Source organism: Tachypleus tridentatus, chromosome 7 (genome assembly GCF_004210375.1).
Source record: "Tachypleus tridentatus isolate NWPU-2018 chromosome 7, ASM421037v1, whole genome shotgun sequence".
NCBI classification, from domain to species: domain Eukaryota; kingdom Metazoa; phylum Arthropoda; class Merostomata; order Xiphosura; family Limulidae; genus Tachypleus; species Tachypleus tridentatus.
Genome location: NC_134831.1, coordinates 128,774,792 through 128,798,408, shown reverse-complemented (window position 1 = coordinate 128,798,408; position 23,617 = coordinate 128,774,792). Strand labels below are relative to the sequence as shown.

The 23,617-nt window shown below is 37.2% G+C and overlaps 1 long non-coding RNA gene across 1 annotated transcript in view; it reads left to right on the top strand.

Annotated features, from left to right (window-relative positions):
• Positions 1-23,617, top strand: part of LOC143256587 (uncharacterized) — a 74,013-nt gene that overhangs the window by 35,388 nt on the left and 15,008 nt on the right. Inside the window, exon 2 of the long non-coding RNA XR_013031418.1 lies at positions 11,631-11,698. This is a non-coding gene — a long non-coding RNA (uncharacterized LOC143256587). The remainder of the gene's footprint in view (positions 1-11,630; positions 11,699-23,617) is intronic.

The following is a 23,617-nucleotide window of genomic DNA, read 5'->3' as shown; positions in this document are numbered from 1 at the left end:
AACTCCTTTCATCCCGTGTAGACCCAAAATAGAATTCTCCTTGTCTTTGTCCTATGCTGAAGGGCCCTGCATGGCCAGTTGGTTAAGGCACTCGACTCGAGTGATTAAATATAATATCAGTTGATACTGGACTCACGTGGTTCCAGGAGTGATCAAATATAATATCATTTGATACTGGACTCACGTGGTTACAGGAGTGATTAAATATAATGTCATTTGATACTGGACTCACGTGGTTACAGGAGCGATTAAATATAATTTCACTTGATACTGGACTCATGTGGTCACAGAATTGATTAAATACGACATTATTTGATACTGGACTCCCATGATTACAAAGTGATTAACTCGATACCAGTTCATATTGAACTCATGATTTTACAGCAGGAGTTAGAAAATTATATTTCTTGATGTAACGTGACGTGGCTCGGCATGGCGAGGTGGTTAAGGCACTCGACTCGTAATCCAAGGGTCACGGGTTCGAATCTCTTTCACAACAAACATGTTCGCCCTTTCAGCCATGGGGCCGTTATAATGTTACGGTCAATCCCACTATTCGTTGGTAAAAGAGTAGCATGAGAGTTGGCGGTAGGTGGCGATGACTAGCTGCCTTCCCTCTAGCCTCACACTGCTAAATTGGGGACGAATAGCGCAAATAGCCCTCGTGTAGCTTTTCGCGAAATTCAAAACAAACAATCATCCTGCACAAAAAGTAGTCTGCTCTGATTTCATCTATAAATGTTGAGCAGTAAACCTCCGCAACATTACAATAACACATCTGCGCTCTTTAACTCCAAGATCAAAGGAAACCATTTTTAATGATGCTGTGCTGTGTATCACATCTTCAGACACATTAACTCACGAAACATTCATTCACCAAAAAAAAATTAAACAACCAGTATTAATGCAACTGTATTAAGTATATACTTCTGTAGCTTAAAATTGGAAGAAACTATTCTTTTATTTTCAAAATTCCAAAACGAGAAACTGAACTTAACCTCGATGTTGCTGCTGAGTGATACGTGAATGTTTATTGAGTTTTACTCTGGTCTTGTAACCTCGTTATAGATCTCTAACGTGTGATACTTCTGCTTTTTTAACACTTTTTTTGAGATTATTAACCTCTTCGGTTGGTCTTGGTTGTTTCCAGGAGTTAGTATACTTTTACAGTCAAAACAACAGAAGATAGAAGATTCTAGGTTCGCTTTCGATAAAGTACGTGTGATGAGAGTCTGCGGTCTTGCAGTTTTGTTGATATATTTGTAATTCAGCACAAAACTACACAATGGGCTGTCTGTGCGCGTGTCTTTCTTTGTTCAAAATTAGTAATTACGATATTAGGCCTGTTTTATGAATCTGTCTAACTGTGCTTGCTTAATCAATTTTATTAATAAAAACATTGTCCTTACAGCCTTTATTCGTTGGGCCTGGCATGGCCTAACGCGTTAAGAAGTGCGCTGCGTAATCTGAGGGTCGCGGGTTCGCGCCCGAGTCGCGCCAAACATGCTCGAGCTCCCAGCCGTGGGGACGGTCCATCCCACATTTCGTTGATAAAAGAGTAGCCCAAGAGTTGGCAGTGGGTGGTGATGACTAGCTGCCTTCCCTCTAGTCTTACACTGCTAAATTAGGGACGGCTAGCACAGATAGCCCTCGAGTAGCTTTGTGCGAAATTCCAAAACAAACAAAGCCTTTATTCGTTATTTACCCTTTGCTTAGTGCCCTCTAGTGGCTACAAATGTGTAAATAGAGATGATGGTTGGTTTAAATGTAAATCAACACACAGAAATGACGCAGCACACTTGGTGATTAACACTTTAAAACAAAAGTGCATAAAAGTTTTAATTAACGTACAAACCTTCTACACATTTCCAATCGTTTTAAAGTAACATACACGTTTCAAATTGTGCCTAGGCTTAACAGTTAGGCACTATTTTCGAAAACTCAAGTATTGACCGCCAATAAAAATGGAACTTACCTCTTGGAGTGGCATGCAACTCTTGAGTATGAAATGAAAAATACCCTTTTTAACAGAATAGTCTTATCTTTGGCTATTTTATCCAATACAATATTAGGGCAAAATCCCTAAGACGAAGCTACAGCTGTAAACAGGGAGAGGAGTTTGGGGACATAACCCTCTAAATTTCTTCCATCCCGACAAAACAAAATGTAGGTGAAGAGAAATTTTGTTTGAAGTTAAGCACAAAGCAACACCGTGGGCTATCTGTGCTCTGCCCACCACGGCTCTTGAAACCCGAATAATAACCTTGTAAGTCCACAGGCATACCGCTATGCCATTGGGGGGCAATAGGTATTGTAAAGTGTGTGTGTTTTTGTCATAGCAAAGCCACAATCGTCTATCTACTGTGTCCATCGAAGGGAATCGAACCCCTAATTTTAGTGTTGTAAATCCGAAGACTTATCGTTGTCTCACCGGCGGACGAAAGAGAAAGAGAGGCGATTGAGGGAAGAAATTCTTGCAAAGGCAAGTTTTCTTAAGCATCTCGTATCTATGGCTAGATATATTATATACTTTATTATATATATATATATTATATTGCACATATATTTTTCAAATTTTATATTATACTATATTGTATTCTGAAGTATTTTTGTAATGAGGTTTGCTCGTTGAAATTGCTAAAAAAATCGAGGTTAATTTTTCCAGAAAGGGATTATATATAAAATATTAATTATAAACTTGTCCGAATAATTCAACTTTATTTATTTACTTAGAAAGAAAGCGCATTTTACTAGGCATATTTCTTCTCTTCCCTATCCGAAATACTGGTTCCGGCTTGAGTTGAAACTATTTAAGAATTTTATCTTTTTGCTAAGATAAAAAAAAAAAAAACACAACAAAGACTCAAACCGTTTTAATTCGTCATTGCCTTTGTCTGGTAAGATAGGCACAGAATATTTCAATATTAATCTTATTTGTTAGTAAGATAGGTAAAAAAAAAAGTATATTATTTACCACCTTACTTCACAACTAATTGGCCCGGCATAGCCAAGCGTGTTTAGGCGTGGGACTCCTAATCTGAGGATTCGCATCCCGGTCGCGCCAAACATGCTCGCCCTTTTAGCCGTGGGGGGGGGGGTTATAAAGTGATGGTAAAAGAGTAGCCCAAGAGTTGGCGGTGGGTAGTGATGACTAGCTGCCTTCCGTCTAGTCTTACACTGCTAAATTAGGGACGGCTAGCACAGATAGCCCTCGAGTAGCTTTGCGCGAAATTAAAAACAAACAAACAAACGAATGAAATCGTTTTTCACCACTCATTGTTTTCATCGTAATTCATTACGCTAGTAAACAGACACATTAAAAAAGTCCATATTTTTCCATTTCGTGATCTGGAAATATTTTTTTTATATGTATTCAGGTAAATTGTGGTGCACGTGCGTTGCGAGCAATTAGTTCAGTTAACGATGCAAAAAATCGTAAGCTCGTGGTAATCATCAACCTTGGATAATACTTACGTACCACGACGACTTTCCAAAGTTATTTGATCCTGTTTCTGTATGAATCATTACTCAACCAGGATATGAGTCATATTCAAGCTGAAGAGAAAATAAAATTTATTATTAACCAGGGGGGTTTATCCCCTTATCAGTGTATAATGACAATTATGGTTGATGTAGGGGTAATCTAAGTGTAGAATACAGCCCTATGAGTTTAAGCTGAATTAGCATTGCGATATTCCACTTTTAATAAATCTGGGACAAGGTTGGAGGGAAAAATCACCTATGAGAAAATTATTATGTTTGAGTAATGTTACTTTAATTTTCGTTACTATCTGTGCTTTATCAGAAAACAAATAGTAGCGTTAAGTTCTAGTACTGAGAGTGAAAAGAAAAACAAGGAAACTAGTTTTCAACCACCCATTTTACTCTAAAGTTATTTCTGTATTATTAACACAATCTTTCTTTGTCACATATGATTTTCTGCCAACCTTTGTTATGCTTTGTAATATCTGAACCAGATACGAAAGCCATTTCTTCTTACTTGGTTTTTCGATTTTCAGTATATATTTGGAGCTGTTTATAGTGTTCTATTTGTTCGTTTGAAGTCAAGTAAGAAGCAAAACGGCGCGGATAGCCTAGTTGCTTTGCACCATAAAACACAAAACCCAACCACGAAGCAAAACGTTGGCTATCTGTGCTCTGCCAATCACGGATTATATAAATAGCATTGTATGTCCGTAGACATGTCCTTGTGCTACCACCGAAAAGTAATAATATTCTGAAAATGGTACATTAAACAGACGTACGGAGTAATTTTTGTTTGTTCTTAAGCGTAAGCCCGTACACACAGGTATTGAAACCACCAGAGGGAGGGGGTTGGATGGTTTAGATATTAGAGGACAAAAATGAAGTAAAATTATTTTTTATGATGCGTTTACTTTAAGATATGTTTATAAATGCAACCGACTGACGTAAAAAGTTGTACAACCAAAAGCGATAAATAATTAAAATAATAATAAAAAGAATCCTTGAGAAAATAATTGTGTGGAAACTTAACAACTCCCAGATTACAGAACTACCATCAACGTCGCGCTGATAAGAGTTACGATTGGCCATCACTTGGCGACCACTTTCCAAGAAGAGAAACTTTGACCTTTCCACCAGACTTTACGATTGTACTGCATTTTATCGCTCAACGAGCGTAGAGTTGGTAGTGTGCCTTGCACGTGCAGATTACCACAGATTCTCAGGGTTCGGCTGGAATAGTTTACGGCACAGCTGCGTATTGTGTGTAGACAGACACTGTAAATTCTACGGTGCTTGGCCTTTAAAAACGGTGAAGTATCGTTATGCGTTACTTTCTAGCATGGGATCCAGATTGTGGGTTAAATAACATATTATAAACTTAACAGACAACACTTTTAAATATTTATTAAATGTTAAATTTTTGAGAGATATTGTTTATAGATCCTGTTCAGGATTGTAATTATGAAAATACACAGACACCTAAAGGTACAAAATGAACGTGTGAATCAACAGTCTTTCTTTACCCTCTTGTTATAAACAAAGTCTACAGTTGAATGGTTAAAGTCTACAGTCGAATGGTTAAATCGTGCTGGTTGCAGATTTCTTGAGGTTCTTATAATCTTCAAAATATTGTTCGGTTTGTCGCCAATTGATCCCCGCTAGGACACATGTAAGTTTACAGTTTTACAACGCTAAAATCAGGGGTTCGATTCCACTCGGGAGACTCAGCAGATAGCCCGATGTGGCTTTGCTATAAGAAAGCACTTGTCACTGATCAATAATAGGTGCGTTTCGAAATTTTATTGCACAAGCCTGCGATGGTTTTCTTGTCTTGACGTTTATGTTTCATGTTCCACAGTTATTCCTGTACGCTGAGTCCAAAAGTGATATCCATTTTCTCCATCACGAACACGTTTTTCACAAAAACGTCATATCTACTTTTACATTAGTGGTTTGTTTTGTTTTGAATTTCTCGCAAAGCTACACGAGGGCTATCTGCGCTAGCCATCCCTAAGTTAGCAGTGTAAGACTAGAGGGAAGACAGCTAGTCATCACCACCCACCACCAACTCTTGGGCTACACTTTTACCAACGAATAATGGGATTGACCGTAACATTATAACGCCCCCACGGCTGGGAGGACGAGCATGTTTGGTGCGACCGGGATTTGAGCCCGAGACCCTCGGATTACGAGTCGAACGCCTTAACACGCTTGGCCATGTTTTACATCAGTGAATCAATTTCACTGAAATCGGGTCACACTTTGTTATTTAAAATGTTGACAACCGCTGACTATAGATTTCTCTAGACCAATCGCGACGTAAGAATCTTATGGATCATTCTAAAACCAAAACAAAATAACAGAAATGTTAATAGCGGTAAACGAAATAAAATTTTGACCTAATTAAGTTTTTTTTTTCATCCTAATTTATACAAAATACGTGATGGGAAAAAATATTTTCGAAATCAGCCTAGTTGGATCATAGAAATCCTTTACTAAAACCAAATCAGCGTTTAGGAAGTTTATGAAGAACTGTATTATTTACATACAAATGTGCAGATAAAGATTTATTTTGTTGTGGATCTAATTTATTTGTGTGAAATTCTGATAAATAGTGCAATGTCTAGATTTTTTTGTTCAGTTTTACAGCAGAACCCGTTTGGGTTATTGAACCCTGGATAAACGGTATTTTTTTAAAGCAACTCTTCGGACCCGTGTGAGTATTGTTGATAATTTTGACCCTGCATGGCCAGGTGTGTTAAGGCGTTCCACTCGTGATCTGAGGGTCGTGGGTTCGAATCCCCGTCGCACCAAACATGCTCGTCCTTACAGCCGTGGGGGCGTTATAATGTGACGGTCAATCCAACTATTTGTTGGTAAAAGACTAGCCCAAGAGTTGGCGGTGGGTGGTGATGACTAGTCTTGCACTTCTAAATTAGAGACGGCTAGTGCAGATAGCCCTTGAGTAGCTTTGCGCAAAATTAAAAAATTTTAGCGTTGTGATTCCGTAAACATGCCGCGATCTGAACGAGATACGATGTTTTTTGCTTTAATACTGAATGACGCAATTCTGGAAATATGCTGTTTTTTTGTTACATAATTCGCAATGTTTGCATTAGTTTTACTAAAGTGAAGAAATCGAAAATTACAAGTTGTTGGTGCCATTGTGTTTTAACAGTTCTTTTATATTAATTTGATCGACAACCCTGAACTATCTCTTGTCCAATTAACTTTCTAACTGTCTGTCTATCTATCGAGATAACAACACGCTTAATGTCATTTTTTACTTCTATCATTCCGTCCAACGTACGTGACTTCAACCATTTCTTGGCTTGTAAAACTTCACGCCAGAATAATTTCACTTTCATTAACATGCTTCGTAATATATTCGCTAGTAAGACCCTGACGGCACAGAAGTTTCGCGCTACGCCGGTGCCAACAGATTCAGGCCAAACTAAGCTATGAACAGGAAAATTAGTTTATCTTCGAGCCGCAACTTCTAGGATGTACTTAGGATGCCGCACGCTCTTTCCCAAACGCCCTATCGATTGATGGCTTCTCTTAGGCTCACGGGCGTCACCACATTAGTGTGTCACATATTCCCCGAACTCAAGCAAGCTCTTCGTGCTGTATATTACTGACACTAGACTCAAAGTTTGTTATCGGCATCGAAGCAGATTAACGAGTAACGCATGCGCAGTACTCTACCCTTTAATGAGATGTCTCCTCCGAATGAGTAGAGCTAATTCACTGAATTTAGACACAGCGCTCAGCAAGCAAAGTTTAACTTAGAAATTTACCTTGTTTTGCTTACATGTTCTCAAGTATATATGATTGAAAAATCCTGTTCTCAGACTTATGTATTTTATACGTCAAAAAGAATGGAAAAAATTAAAATCCCAAGCACTCAACGTTTGGCTTAAGTAATAAATACGTATAATTAGTTTTTTCTTCATTTGTTGAAAATAAATAAACAGCGATAACGAGACAAAAATATTTCTGATTAATATGGTTGTCAATTACCTTTTTAATGGCAACCTTATAAATATTATCCGTATGTGAGAAATTTGTTGTTGTTTTTTTAATTTCGTACAAAGCTACACGAGGGCTTCCTGAGCTAGCAGTCCCTAATTTAGCAGTGTAAGACAGCTAATCATCACCACCCACCGCCAACTCTTGGGCTACTCTTTTACCAACGAAAAGTGGGATTGACCGTCACATTATAACGCCCCCACGGCTGAAAGGACGAGCATGTTTGGCGCGATGGAGATGCGAACCCGCAACCCTCCGATTACGAGTCGAGTGCCTTAGCCACCTGCCCATGCCGGGCCGCATTTGAGAAATGATTCGGATAATTATTTATTGAGTTATTACAGCATTTTGATAATTACTACACAGCTCTTATATATATATATACATACGTGTTTGTGTGTCTAGAATTGGAATAAGCCTGAAGTTTTCAGCAAGGTCATTTTCTTGGGCTCGTGCTCAACAAAGAGGAAGATATTGTTCTACTATATCTCAGTGAACTTTAGAACCCATCAGTGAAAGCAAAAAATAACATATAATAATGTGTCAACCACAGCACAATAGATCTGCTGTGTGCACTGCCGACGAGGCTTTTCGTAGAATGCCCTGACTAAGTGGGACGGCTGGGATACGAGAGATGTATTAGTGATCTAGACACTATATATATATATCATGATTCTTGATAACAAGTAACACTCTTGAAGTAAAATGTATCTCAGAACGGCTGGTATGGGTATTAACACTTTTACTGATAAGCAGAGAACAACATTTCGGTCTTCTAAGGTCATCTTCAGGTAATTAAAAAGAGAGTTTGCAACTCAACGTTTCCGAGGGTCGCGGGTTCGAATCCCAGTCGCACTAAACCTGCTCGCCCTCCCAGCCGTGGGGGCGTTATAATGTGACCGTCCATCCCACTATTTGTTGGTTAAAGAGTAGCCCAAGAGTAGGCGGTAGGTGGCGATGACTAGCTGCCTTCCCTCCAGCCTTACACTGCTGAATTAGGGATGGCTAGCGCAGATTGCCCTCGAGTGGTTTGCGCGAAATTCAAAAACAAAACAACCCTGAGGACTATCTCACTTACATTTCTTCAAAACGTTTTATGCACACAGTTTTGGTACCATTTGTTTTGCTGATTGCAGAGCTCCTGATAAGACAAGGGTAAGATAAAGTACTGTAAACAACTAGTAAAGATCGAATAGAACAAATCTTTAACTTGTATCTTTGACCCCGAAGCGATATTATATGAAACGTAAACTCCATTTTTTATTTGTAAACTGAATAACGAGATTAGGCTATGGTGAAAAATTAAACTTAATATATTTATCAGTATCAAGCAATCAACATTTAAAAGCCAGTTTAAATAAACTCTAACTAACAGTACCATTTAAAACCCAGTTTAAATAAACCCTGACAAACAGTACCATTTAATACCCAGTTTAAATAAACCCTAACAAACAGTACCATTTAAAACCCAGTTTAAATAAACCTTAACTAACAGTACCATTTAAAACCCAGTTTAAATAAACTTGAACTAACAGTACCATTTAAAACCCAGTTTAAATAAACCCTAAATAACAGTACATATGATTATTACTATTAAACTTTGTCTAAGGCTTTTAAGAGTTGAAGTCCATAAATAACGTTTACTTATTTCTCTAATGTGATATTTCTGAAGGACTTTAGTTATATATTTTTTTTCTTTTTGAATAAAGAATGCGCTTCAGACATCACGCGTTCGTTCCAGTAGATAAAAACAAACTGTGAAATTCATTCAAATTTAGCCGAACATCCACGGCATGCAAAGCCAGCCGCGTATCGGACCATCTCACAGTAAGATAGAGAGAAAGAAGTAGAGATGTAATATACTCTTTTGGAAGGCCGATCGTGCTGAAAATTGCTGGTTCCGAGCATGCGCCGAGGTCTACTCCACATTTGAGTACAGTGCGAGTTAGGTATCACGTGAGCATGGTGTGTGGGTATTTGTTGAGGAACCTGTTAGTAATGATAACATACTTCTGTATTTCTCAGGGTTCTTGAGTTGTATGTAGTACCAGAACGTTTTCTACTTACGTAAATAAATATTTATACATAATGTTACAAACCCTTCTATTATGTACTGTAGCTGGTTTTCTTTCGTTTTTCGAGAAATACCAATTAGATATGAATTTTGCAAATAAGCAGTAATTCTATGAACAAAATTAACAAGATATATATATATATATATATACAGCCTTAAGACCATCTAGGTAGACTCTAGAAGTAAAGTCAGCGGTTCCAATTACCTTCGTAGAGTCCAGCGATACGATCGAATAATCGACGACAAGCTATAATACATTTAGTTTGGACTAATCAGTATGGAGAGGACAGAAACACCTTAATCGATTATATCTTATTCGCTTTCGTGTTTTACAATTGCTATTAAGTTTCTATTTTGTTTTCTTAAAGAAGATTCATCACAAAAACTCGACAGCTGCGGAGTTAGTGGCTGCGAAAGACAGCTCTATAAGTAAACGCTTAACATGCTATGTAACAAAACAAAAATCACATACTAGCATACCGCAATAGTAAGCACTTAACATGCTGTATAACAAAATAATAGTTACAAACTAGCATACCACAATAGTAAGCACTTAACATGCTGTATAACAAAACAATAGTTACAAACTAGCATACCACAATAGTAAGCACTTAACATGCTGTATAACAAAATAATAGTTACAAACTAGCATACCACAATAGTAAGCACTTAACATGCTGTATAACAAAACAATAGTTACAAACTAGCATACCACAATAGTAAGCACTTAACATGCTGTATAACAAAATAATAGTTACAAACTAGCATACCGCAATAGTAAGCACTTAACATGCTGTATAACAAAATAATAGTTACAAACTAGCATACCACAATAGTAAGCACTTAACATGCTGTATAACAAAACAAAAATCACAAACTAGCATACCGCAATAGTAAGCACTTAACATGCTGTATAACAAAACAAAAATCGCAGACTAACGTACTGCAATAGTAAGCACTTAACATGCTATATAACAAAACAAAAATCACAAACTAGCATACTGCGATAGTAAGCACTTAACATGTTATATAACAAAACAAAAATCACAGACTAACGTACTGCAATAGTAAGCGCTTAACATACATGCTATATAACAAAAAGTCGCAGACTAACGTACTGCAATAGTAAGCACTTAATATGTTATATAACAAAACAAAAATCGCAGACTAACGTACTGCAATAGTAAGCACTTAACATGCTATATAACAAAACAAAAATTACAAACTAGCATACTGCGATAGTAAGCAGTTAACATGTTATATAACAAAACAAAAATCACAGACTAACGTACTGCAATAGTAAGCGCTTGACATGCTATAGAACAAAAAGTCACAGACTAACGTACTGCAATAGTAAGCACTTAACATGCTATATAACAAATGTATTGCAATAGTAAGCACTTAACATGTTATGTAACAAAACAAAAATCGCAGACTAACGTATTGCAGTAGTAAGCACTTAACATGTTAAATAACAAAACAAAAATGGCAGACTAGCGTACTGCGATAGTAAGCACTTAACATGCTATATAACAAATATAAAGGAATAGTAAGCACTTAACATGGTATATAACAAAACAAAACTAGCAGACTAATGTACTGCAATAGTAAGCACTCGTTGATATTTTAGATTCTTCTAAATTTACTGATATGATCATTAGCTTCTGATCGAAATAACTTTCTACGTAGATCGCAACTAGAAGAGTCACGCGCTGGCCTCGTGTAACAGCGGTGGACTTCGGAACTAGTGAGCCAGTTTCTAACACTCGTAATTTAAGTTGTAGACGCGTTATAAGAATAGCAGTTAATTTGTTAGCGTGGATGGAGGGATGCTATTGATCGAGTACCTTCCCTTCAATGGCTCGAAAACAGGCTTAAAAGTTTTGATTTGAATAGAAAGAGAGAACTAAAAATTAACCCAGTAATAAATACAGTTAATTTAATATACTGTTTCACTTATAATGTATACATCAGTTTGGTACCTTCTCTATTAACAATATTAACGTAGTAATATGTTACATGATTTTTTTTTTTCCAGTGTCAACTTCTTTTTGCTGCACCGTTGAGTTATCTTTATAAACAGAGGAAACTTGAACAGAAACAAAGGTAACAAAAATAAGAACATAGTGATAGTATGTTAAAGCATAAATGTTTTATGATAATTTCTAGAGAAAATATGACGAATACGGTAATATTTTATTACTGGCTAAAGTAACCCTAATCGTACGTTACTTACTCGAACTCGAATTACGTTAATTTGTTGTTTATTCATTTAACTTTACATTATCAGCTAATGCTCTCTTTTCAATCTATATTAGTACAAAATATAAGTCTCCCAGTGGCTGAGTGGTATGTCTACGGACTCCCACCGCCAGAAATCGGGTTTCGATATCCGCGGTGAGCAGAGCACACATAGCCCATTGTGTTGCTTTGTGCTTAATGCCAGACACACAAACGAATTACAAGTAAATATGTGCACTGTGTTTTACGATATACATTGGGCTATCTGCTGTGTTCGAGAGGAATCGAACCCCCAATTTTAGCGTTGTAAATCCGTAGATTTAGAAAATATAACAATCTCTCATGACCTTTTTTTGTCTTTCTTTTTTCTCTCAAACATTGTTAAATATAAAGATAGCATGTTGTTACCAGGATTATTGGTACATATAATTTTAAGAATCACGTGAATGTGAATTGTCAGCTCTGGATTTAAACACAAAATCATTAAATGACTGAGCTTTCATTTTACACATGATGGAAACTGTAACCTTAGTACCTGAGAAACAACATAACAGCTTTCTCTCTCATCTTATAACAAAACAATAAATACGTGAACATGATCTTTCTTTCACCTTTATATTCGTTTTTAAGCTGACAATAAATACGCGAGCACGATTTACGTGCCACTCTCGTATTCGTTCTTAAGCTAGAAAGGAAGTGGTAAACATGTAAGTTAGGAAAATATATCATATACTTCGTGTGTAATACAGCAAGACGCCGTGGAAAAGTATGTTACTCATAATCACGTGATAATTCGGGAGATTTCTGGTGACTTTTTCTGCCTTTCAGATTTCTGAGTTCTTAAGATAGGCTAAAGTTGCATTTCTTAAAAGGTGACTGGTGACTAACTAATTCGATATCCTTCTAAAAGTATAACTATATATTTTAAAATAACTTTAGCAACAGTAACAAAAATCCCACACAACCACAGACGCGTAAGATTTCACTAAAATATATAAACCTCTAGATTAAAATCCCACACAACCACAGACGCGTAAGACTTCACTAAAATATATATAAACCTCTAGATTATTACTAAAACCCCTAATACTAGGGTACATGAGGCCGGCTGGAATACGACAGATACAGTGTGGCTTAAACTTTATATCAACAACTTGCAGGAACAACAACCAATACAATGTGGTCTCGACTAAGTTGGTAAAATGTACTATTATCAATTTTGTCCGTATCATTTATAAACACTTCTCTCTTTCCTCATTGTTCAACGATAAATCTGATTTCTTTTAATGGTAAAAATCGGGTTTGGATACATGTGGTGGGCAGAACACTGATTTTCCAGTGCGCATGTTCGTGCTTAACAAGAATCAGACGTTTACAAATATTACAATGTGTAATTAGCTGACAAAAACAAGGAAATATAAATAGTTTCAGTGAAGGATTCTGCAAGTGTTTTAGTGAGTGACGTTTAAAAGTTAAGAAATGGTAATTATTCCGGTTTAAAAAAAATAATGGTATTTTACAAAACAAGCTAACAAAAGAAAATCCCCTGGATCGTTTCTAATAGTAGGAATATTTAGTTGAACCAAGGGTAATGATTTCCAGAGAACATCCCCTGCTCAAAAGATTTAGGGTGAGCAACGTAATATCGCTCATAAAAACAATATTTTTTTTTAGCTGCTCCAGGAAACAAGAAGTAGTTCTTCCTAGATAAACTGTTGCTCAATCAGTTGATGGGTAAACAAAATATTGCTCGCAGAAAACGAAGACAAGTTGTTCCGGTGGACCTTTGTCTCACTCTTTTTAGGATAGCATTAATTTCTCTAGCAAAATAACGGCACGTATTGTGACCCTAGCCCTAAATCAATCTTCTGTTACTCTCGTTCACTAAGTGAGTCTAGAACGCTACAGACTGACGACTGGAAACGAGAGCTACCTTGTCTTCCATGCTATCCAGTTTATAATGAGTTTGTCTAATCAAACACGAAACTAGAGAAAACTGCCATCGAGCGAAATAATTTCGTTAAAAATAATTCATCTTTATTGTTGTATAATCTACAGTTAACTTGCCAGTAATTGTACAGATATTTACGATTTATCAAATAGTATTTTGTTACAAGGACTGTACAAATATTTACGATTTATCAAATAATGTTTTGTTACAAGGGCTGTACAGATATTTACGATTTATCAAATAGTATTTTGTTACAAGGACTGTACAGATATTTACGATTTATCAAATTGTGTTTTGTTACAAGGGCTGTACAGATATTTACTATTTATCAAATAGTATTTTGTTACAAGGACTGTCCAGATATTTACTATTTATCAAATAGTGTTTTGTTACAAGGACTGTCCAGATATTTACTATTTATCAAATAGTGTTTTGTTACAAGGACTGTCCAGATATTTACTATTTATCAAATAGTGTTTTGTTACAAGGACTGTACAGATATTTACGATTTATCAAATAGTGTTTTGTTACAAGGACTGTACAGATATTTACGATTTATCAAATAGTGTTTTGTTACAAGGGCTGTACAGATATTTACGATTTATCAAATTGTGTTTTGTTACAAGGACTGTACAGATATTTACGATTTATCAAATAGTGTTTTGTTACAAGGACTGTACAGATATTTATTATAATAAACACAACATGAATAGTTTAACGTTATTTATGTCGAGTTTGTTAAAACACTTTCCAACAAGGTAACGATCACTGTTTGTTTGTTTGTTTTTTGAATTTCGCACAAAGCTACACGAGCGCTATCTGTGCTAGCCGTCCCTAATTTAGTAGTGTAAGTCTAGACGGAAGGCAGCTAGTCATCACCACCCACCGCCAACTTTTGGGCTACTCTTTTACCAACGAATAGTGAGATTGACTGTAACATTATAACGTTCCCACGGCTGAAAGGGCGACCATGTTTGGCGCGACGGGGATGCGAACCCGCGACCCTCAGATTACGAGTCGCACGCCTTAACACTCTTGGCCATGCCGGGCCTAACGATTATTGAAAAAAATCTCTTTGTAACGTGATCAGCAACACATACCTATCAAACATACGCGTCATTTGACAATAACACAGAAAAACAATTACACAAAAAACGATGTAAGAACTAAGACAGATTTGAAATTCTAACTTTAGTGGAGTTATATTACCAATTCTGGACTTTACTGTAGCTCCTAGAATTATATTTCAGTTCCTGGGCTTTATTGTTGCTCCTAGAATTATATTACAAATCTTGGACTTTACTGTAGCTCCTAGAATTGTATTACAAATCCTGGACTTTACTGTAGCTCCTAGAATTATATTACAAATCCTGGACTTTACTGTAGCTCCTAGAATTATATTAAAAATCCTGGGCTTTACTGTAGCTCCTAGAATTATATTTCAGTTCCTGGGCTTTATTGTTGCTCCTAGAATTATATTACAAATCTTGGACTTTACTGTAGCTCCTAGAATTGTATTACAAATCCTGGACTTTACTGTAGCTCCTAGAATTATATTACAAATCCTGGACTTTACTGTAGCTCCTAGAATTATATTAAAAATCCTGGGCTTTACTGTAGCTCCTAGAATTATATTTCAGTTCCTAGGCTTTATTGTTGCTCCTAGAATTATATTACAAATCGTGGACTTTACTGTAGCTCCTATAATTATATTACCAATCCTGGACTTTACTGTAGCTCCTAGAATTATATTAAAAATCCTGGGCTTTACTGTAGCTCCTAGAATTATATTTCAGTTCCTGGGCTTTATTGTTGCTCCTAGAATTATATTACAAATTTTGGACTTTACTGTAGCTTCTAGAATTGTATTACAAATCCTGGACTTTACTGTAGCTCCTAGAATTATATTACAAATCCTGGACTTTACTGTAGCTCCTAGAATTATATTACAAATCCTGGACTTTACTGTAGCTCCTAGAATTATATTAAAAATCCTGGGCTTTATTGTTGCTCCTAGAATTATATTACAAATCGTGGACTTTACTGTAGCTCCTATAATTATATTACCAATCTTGGACTTTACTTTAGCTCCTAGAATTACATTACAATTCCTGGACTTTACTGTAGCTCCTATAATTATATTTCAGTTCCTGGGCTTTATTGTTGCTCCTAGAATTATATTACAAATCTTGGACTTTACTGTAGCTCCTAGAATTGTATTACACATCATGGACTTTACTGTAGCTCCTAGAATTATATTACAAATCCTGGACTTTACTGTAGCTCCTATAATTATATTACCAATCTTGGACTTTACTTTAGCTCCTAGAATTACATTACAATTCCTGGACTTTACTGTAGCTCCTATAATTATATTTCAGTTCCTGGGCTTTATTGTTGCTCCTAGAATTATATTACAAATCTTGGACTTTACTGTAGCTCCTAGAATTGTATTACACATCATGGACTTTACTGTAGCTCCTAGAATTATATTACAAATCCTGGACTTTACTGTAGCTCCTAGAATTATATTAAAAATCCTGGGCTTTACTGTAGCTCCTAGAATTATGTTTCAATTCCTAGGCTTTATTGTTGCTCCTAGAATTATATTACATATCGTGGACTTTACTGTAGCTCCTATAATTATATTACCAATCCTGGACTTTACTGTAGCTCCTAGAATTATATTACAAATCTTGGACTTTACTGTAACTCCTAGAATTATATTATAAATCTTGGACTTTACTGTAATTCCTAAAATTATATTACAATTTCTGGACTTTACTATAGTTTCTAGAATTATAATACAATACCTGGACTTCGCTATAGCTCCTATGCGATCTCCAATGAGATCCATTTAAAGGGCTATCTAAATAATCATTCAAATGTGGCATCTCCCCATCCAAGACCCCAATAAATAAATCACAACTCATAAAGCTAATTAGCTCTGTTGAAGATTTAGGAAATACACGAAACCAGAGAACGTTCGAGAAATATGTTATTTCATTTGTCCATCAGAGTATGCGGCTGTCTAAAAACCTTGATTCAGAGTACATTCAACGTTTTGTTACAAGATGAACTATGGGTTTACTTTGTGGCATTTCTAGTTTTAATCCACGTGCTGTGGTCACGTTATCTTCGTCGTCCGTAATTCCTTGTCATCTTTTTCGAGTTGCTGTGCGCTCACGAAGGGGACGATAAATGTGACTCTGGTAACGTTATAAAGTATAACGAATACCCTCATATTTACTTTCATTTTTGTTTTTTTGCAGTGTAGGAGTAAGAAGGTACAGTTGATGAGTATATTGATGTACATCAGTACAACCTTACGGTCCAAAAACCGTAGCTTTTCGAATTTTCAGTCTTTATGATGCTATAGAGCGCACTAAAACCGCGATGTAGGCTTAATTAATGTCTCGCGGGACAAAATCGATAGTTCCATAACCCAATTTTCCGCAACCGAGATTGGGGGAACTTACTGCCGATATAATGATTAGCCTTCATGGTGTTTGTAAAACGATATTTATATACACATATATACGCATGTGTGTGTGGCTGGGCAAAAATAAAAACGACTGCGAATTAAACTATCACCCCAGTAAAGATAGAAAGATGGATAGAGAGAAATTTTCATGGTTGAATTTAGTAGTGATAAAAGAAGAAGTCAGAAATAATTTGCTAAAACTTTAAATTTTGACTTCGCATACAGGTAGCAGCGATACATTTTTTTTTTTTTTTTTTGTTTGGGAATTTCGCACAAAGCTACTCGAGGGCTATCTGTGCTAGCCGTCCCTAATTTAGCAGTGTAAGACTAGAGGGAAGGCAGCTAGTCATCACCACCCACCGCCAACTCTTGGGCTACTCTTTTACCAACGAATAGTGGGATTGACCGTAACATTATAATGCCCCCACGGCTGGGAGGGCGAGCATGTTTTTTTAGCGCGACGCGGGCGAGAACCCGCGACCTTCGGATTACGAGTCGCACGCCTTACGCGCTAGGCCATGCCGGGCATAGCAGCGATACAAATGAGTGATTAAATCATCACAGCGCCTTCTAAAGGCCTGTACTAAAAACAACTAAAACGGAAATTATAAACATTAATTTCAATGAGGGCGTGATACTGGTTTTGGAAGGTCACCTGCTGAGTTTTTACTTAACTAATTGTACACAAGAATTGTATAATAAATCTTTACTACTTTTCACTCAAACGTTCTAGTAAAGTTTATTGACGTTGTATCGTGTTGAAATAACAGTTTACCACTCATACATAAACTATTTATAAAATTAAAAGTGCAATGTGCTCACTTTACTGTGCTTTGTTTTAAATTCCTCTGTTTAACATCTCTATCATTTCTTAACACTCTTTCTCAGAAAATCCCCCTGGGATAGTATTGATTTAAAATTCCAGTTGCCATGTCACGGTTACACGTACACCCTTGAGCAAATTAATTGAAACAAATGGTCATTTTACAATATTTTCAGCATGGCGGCCGGTGTAAGCTCGCTGGACCCGCTGATTTCCTTTAATAGTCATTTTTCCACACAGACGGCGTCACTTGCTGTGTTTTGCAGTACGGTCGATCTATTTTTGGGATATATGACGAAAAATTGAGGAATATTACGTCATTCGAAATTGCGTTAGAAGGGCAAGGAGACCAGTCAAGAAACATCTTCTTACCAACTCAATGAAGACAAAACGGTATCAATGGGGTCTGAAATACAAGAACTGGGTGCAAGAACAATGGAGAAAGGTGTTATTCAGTGACGAGACTCATTTCTTCGTACAGGGTCAAAGAAGTCTGCATGTTCGCAGATCTCCAGGTGAGAAACTTCGAGAATCTCACATCAGTCAGTTCGTAAAACATCCCTTGAAGAAGATGTTTTGGGGCTTTTTCAGGTACTATGGTGTCGGAGTCTTACACATCGTAGAAGGTGTGATGCGAGGACCAGAGTACATCGAAGTTTGCAGAGAAGAGTTATTCCAGAATTGAAAAAGAGATTTCCAGATGGATCTGGCATTTTTCAGCAAGATCTGGCTCCGTGCCACACATCGAAACTTGTGAAGAATTTTATGACTACAACGCGAATAAAGGTGCTGAACTGGCCTGGAAATTCTCCGGACTTAAATCCAATTGAAAATCTTTGGGCGATTTGAAAAGAAAGACTTTGGGGAAAAGACTGTACTACAAAAGATAAGCTAATTGAGGCCATAATTGAGGTGTGGTACCGCGATCCAAAAATTAGTAAATATTGCAGTCAACTCGTGGACTCGATGCCAAAGCGGATTAATGATTTTCTGAAAAATAAAGGCGATCATATCATGTATTAATTTGTGAGTAATTTTTGGATTCTCAGAAATAAAACAAAAAATTGAAAAAATCGTAATTTTCCGTCTTGTTTCAATTAATTTGCGCAAGGGTGTACTGTTTGTCAGCAGTTATTGCTAGTTATAGATACAACAAGAAAAATAATGTATCTTGTTCCACTAGTTCATCACGTTTGTATGAGAAACAAACTGTTTGTCAACAGTTATTATTGGTCGTAGATATTCTTAGAGAAACAATGTCACCTATTTTATCTGCTTCTTCACAGAAACGTAAAAAAATATTTGCAGTAGTTTTTCTGCAAGATATCTGAAGATATTCTGGTTTAACTGCATTTTAATAGTTACAAAAAATATTGGAACGATGAACTGCTTATTGCTTTTAAATCTTCGTACATTTTACGAAAAAATATCCATATTCGTTTTGTTTTTCAGTAAAGAGAATCTTAAAGCAATAGTCACTCCTCGTTCATCAACATTTTATCGCAGCTTTTATAAATGTATTTTATATTTTATAACTAGTTTCTATGAAAATAAAAAAACAAACAAACAACATTTTCTATTTCTTATGATATTACACAGTTCGTAGTTAACAGCAAAAAGAAAAATATACTCTTCAAAAAAAGAAACGCAAAAGGCAAAATTTGAGACAAATTGTTAACAAGTTTATTCCGGGTAGTTCTGTATGACATGTGTGAAACTTTGTACATTCACTGCTGAACATCCAAAGTCTGCAAAGGCGAAGTTCACGCTCACTAGGTGAAGTTTAACGTCACTCAACGTCAATAACGAGTATGCCCCCCGTGAGCATCAATAACTGCTTGGCATTTCCTGCCCATGGAAGCGATGAGGTGACGAATCACATCCTGTGGAATGGCTGTCACACAGCCTGCAAAGCTGCTGCAAGCTGAGGTAGAGTTTGCGGTTGAGGTTGTCGTCGTCGCAGACGTCGGTCCAACTCGTCCCAAAGATGTTCGATGGGGTTTAAATCTGGTAATCTGGAGGGCCAGGGAAGAACGTTGATGTTGTGGTGTCTCAAAAAGACAGTGGTGAGTCGGGCTGTGTGAGGACGAACGTTGTCATGTTGAAAAACGTCGTTGACGTTCACCATGATGGGTTGCACATGGGGCCTAAGAATCTCGTCGACGTATCGTTGAGCCGTAAGATTCCATCGAATGTGCAAAAGGTCTGTTCTAGCATTGTAGGCGATGGCAGCCCTTATTATGACGCTGCCACCACCAAATCTGTCAACTTCCTGCACACAGTTTGCTGCAAAACGTTCACCTCGGCGACGGTAAACACGGGTCCTTCCATCCTGCCTACGAAGCATAAAACGTGATTCATCGCTGAACCAAACATGCCTCCATCGTCGATGAGGCCATACCCGATGTGCCCGAGTCCACTGCAGCCGTGCTTGACGATGTTGTTGGGTGAGGATGACGCCTCTGACTGAACGTCGAGGTCGGATTCCTGCATCTCGTAGACGGTTCCGTACGGTCTGATCGGAAATCCTACGCAGCCCTGGTATGGTTGAGGCAGTAGACGTCGCAGTGGTGGTCCTATCCCGAAGGTGACATAACCGGATGTAGCGATATTGTGCGGGCGTGGTCACACAAGGTCTGCCAGATCGTGGACGGTCACGAGTTGATCCATGTTGTTGGTGACGATTCCATAGCCTTGTGATGGTGCTTGGGTGGACATTCACAGCTCTGTCAACATCTGATCTGGATTCGCCTGCTTCCAAGTGACCAATGGAGTTGTTGCGTTGTGCTTCAGTCAGTCTTGGCGTAACTGTATTGCGTGTCGGTGGCTTAACACTAAGCTATGGAAACCGAGAACCCGTCACTTTTATAGGGATTTTGCACACGTTGCACTTGCAGAACATGCAGATCTCTCAAACAAATTTATTAAACACGCATGCGTTTTGGCGAAAAATCCGATGTTTTCCTCCGTTTTCAAAGTGCACAACTTTTATTGTCATTTTGGTCTGACAATCAGTGCCTTAACGCGTGTAACATCACATACTCTGAGCTTGTAACGTTATTACATATATTTCTCTTTAAAATAAAAAAATATCCCTTTTGCGTTTCTTGTTTTGAAGAGTATAGTTTGCATTTCATTTTCGAACGTTTCTGATACAACGTTAAGTACTTGCATTTCTAACACGCGAGAAGACTATGGTCACTGTTAGGCCTACTTCACTCACTATTCATTCATCTGTGGAAACGTTAATTGTTATTAACAGGATCTAATGTACTTTACAATAAACTTGGTGGTCACATATTTCCTCTGATAGCTTAGTAAACGATCAACTAGTTGTTACTTTTTTAGCTCAGGGTAAACACTTGTGGTCGTGTTAAAATAAATAAATACGAGTGTCGAAGCTAAGTTTTACGAAGTGTTACAAAGTTTAATGTTTTGTTTTGAAGTATTAAGTTCAGTTATTTAAATCTTTATGTAACGTGTAAAAGATATTGTTTCTATTACTTTACAACTAACCCTGAAGACATGTGAAGAAACTCTATATGTGCTTGCCAAGGAAATATATTGCTCTACAACTTGGCAATGATAAATAACTTGAAAATTATGTAACTCTGTTTCTTTAATAACACCACGAGTTATTATCGTTGACTTTGACCGAAAGGAAAACCTTTTTGTTGTATCTGATATAAACTTTCAGTTCAACGCTCAAATGGTAGCGCTATGTAGATTCTAAAGAAGTCAGTCCACAGGAACACATACAAAAGTTGTTACGGTTCTCAAACGAGACCCGAAACTCAAGCGCTATAAAAACAGTTCACTGTTCTTCTTCAGGAGAATAAAGAAGGAAAATAATGAATTATTCAAAGGAACTCGAGGTTTGGGTCTCGTTTGAGAACCGGTTGTACTATATGGTTTCTCTTTAAAGCTAAACGCCATTTCGGACCAGCGAAAATAACATACGTGTTTCAAACGTGACACTAACCCTTCGTTTCTTACAGGGAAGAGAGTCACGTGACTACCTGCAGTAGATATAACGCATCCAGGTTACGCGTGTTTGACGACCGATGAACTTACTGGCACACAGAGTTTCATCCAAAGTGAACGCACGCCTTGTATTTCTTCTCACTAGACCCCCCTTTCCTCCCCATCTCTACGGCCACATGATTTATAGTCTATTCCAGATTACCGTTGTGGAAGTGTAGCCTCAAACACGAGTTGCAGTTAGCTCAAAATTCAGCTGTTGGTACGTATGGTAAGCATGTGGTTTACGTCTCTCTGTCAGTGAAGCTAGTTAATATTCTAATCAGGATGTGTGTGTAATTCTATTAAAAGGTTCAACATCTCGTCATATTTTTAATTATTATTACTTATCCTTATAATTTGAGATCGCGTAATGAAATTCAAGTGAACAGTTTCATGGCTCCGTACGACTGTCAACGTTAAAAGAAATTGTAAAAATTCACTGTCATTATTTAAGTGAAAATAAATATCCAAAAACTTCAAATAAATGTCTTTGTTTTAGTGTAGGTAATTAATTAATTCGTCACAAAATCATTTAAGATAATTAGAAGAATAACTGTTGTTTTCCATATTTTAACAAATACTCACGAGCTCAGACTTCAAATTAAAGTACCCTCAAAATTTCATTTCCACGATCTACAAAAGCCCCCCTTCCCCCATCATTTCATTCCCGAATGAAACAGCACGTGTTGTGGAAGCGGAGAATGAAGTTCTACGTAATATCAGCTCTCTAGTTTTCCATCTGGAAGCGTGACTAGCACAAACGGTCTCTTAGTCTTAATGAAGGAAGGAAAGCCCACAAATTTCCGCGAGATGAGAAACCTACACGTGTAGCGTATTATCAAACCGTATGGACTTCAGTCACCGCTTTGATGTTGAGAATAGCTGGCTGGCTACTGAATTTTCTGTTATCGACTATAATGTACACACACGTCTCTTTAAGTAAAAAAAAATCTCTTCTCGTGTTACTTGGTCGACATCTTATCTGGTGAGCTGAAAATACAAAACGTTAAACTTTGGTTCACAACTGTTTCAACTCTTCCTTTAGTTATCTTGAGTACCCCCCTCATTCCTTTAATTAGCGATATATCCACAACTGGAACACGCTTATGTGGGGCTTGAGAGGTAAATAACTAAGGTTTCCCCTAGTCCTCCTCATCTATAGGTCACTAACTCAGATATCTGAACATTTTCTGGCATAACTAGCAACCAACCAAATGTTCTTTCATTCAAGGAACCGAAGCTGGCTCAAACCTAGTTTTACTATAATACTTTTTTCCCGGATTTTCACGGAGGCCAACCGTAGCCATTTTGGAGGGAAAAGTTTCGCTTGGGATCCTCTTGAAGAAGAGAGCCAGGGCAGTTATCTTCTTTGTCCACTGTCCCCTCAACACAACAACAATACCTCCCCCCCCTAGTTTTGGAAGTTCGTATTTGATCCTCAGCATAACAAGAGTATTAACGGTAGGCTCGGCATGGCCAGGTAATCCGAGAGTCGCGGGTTCG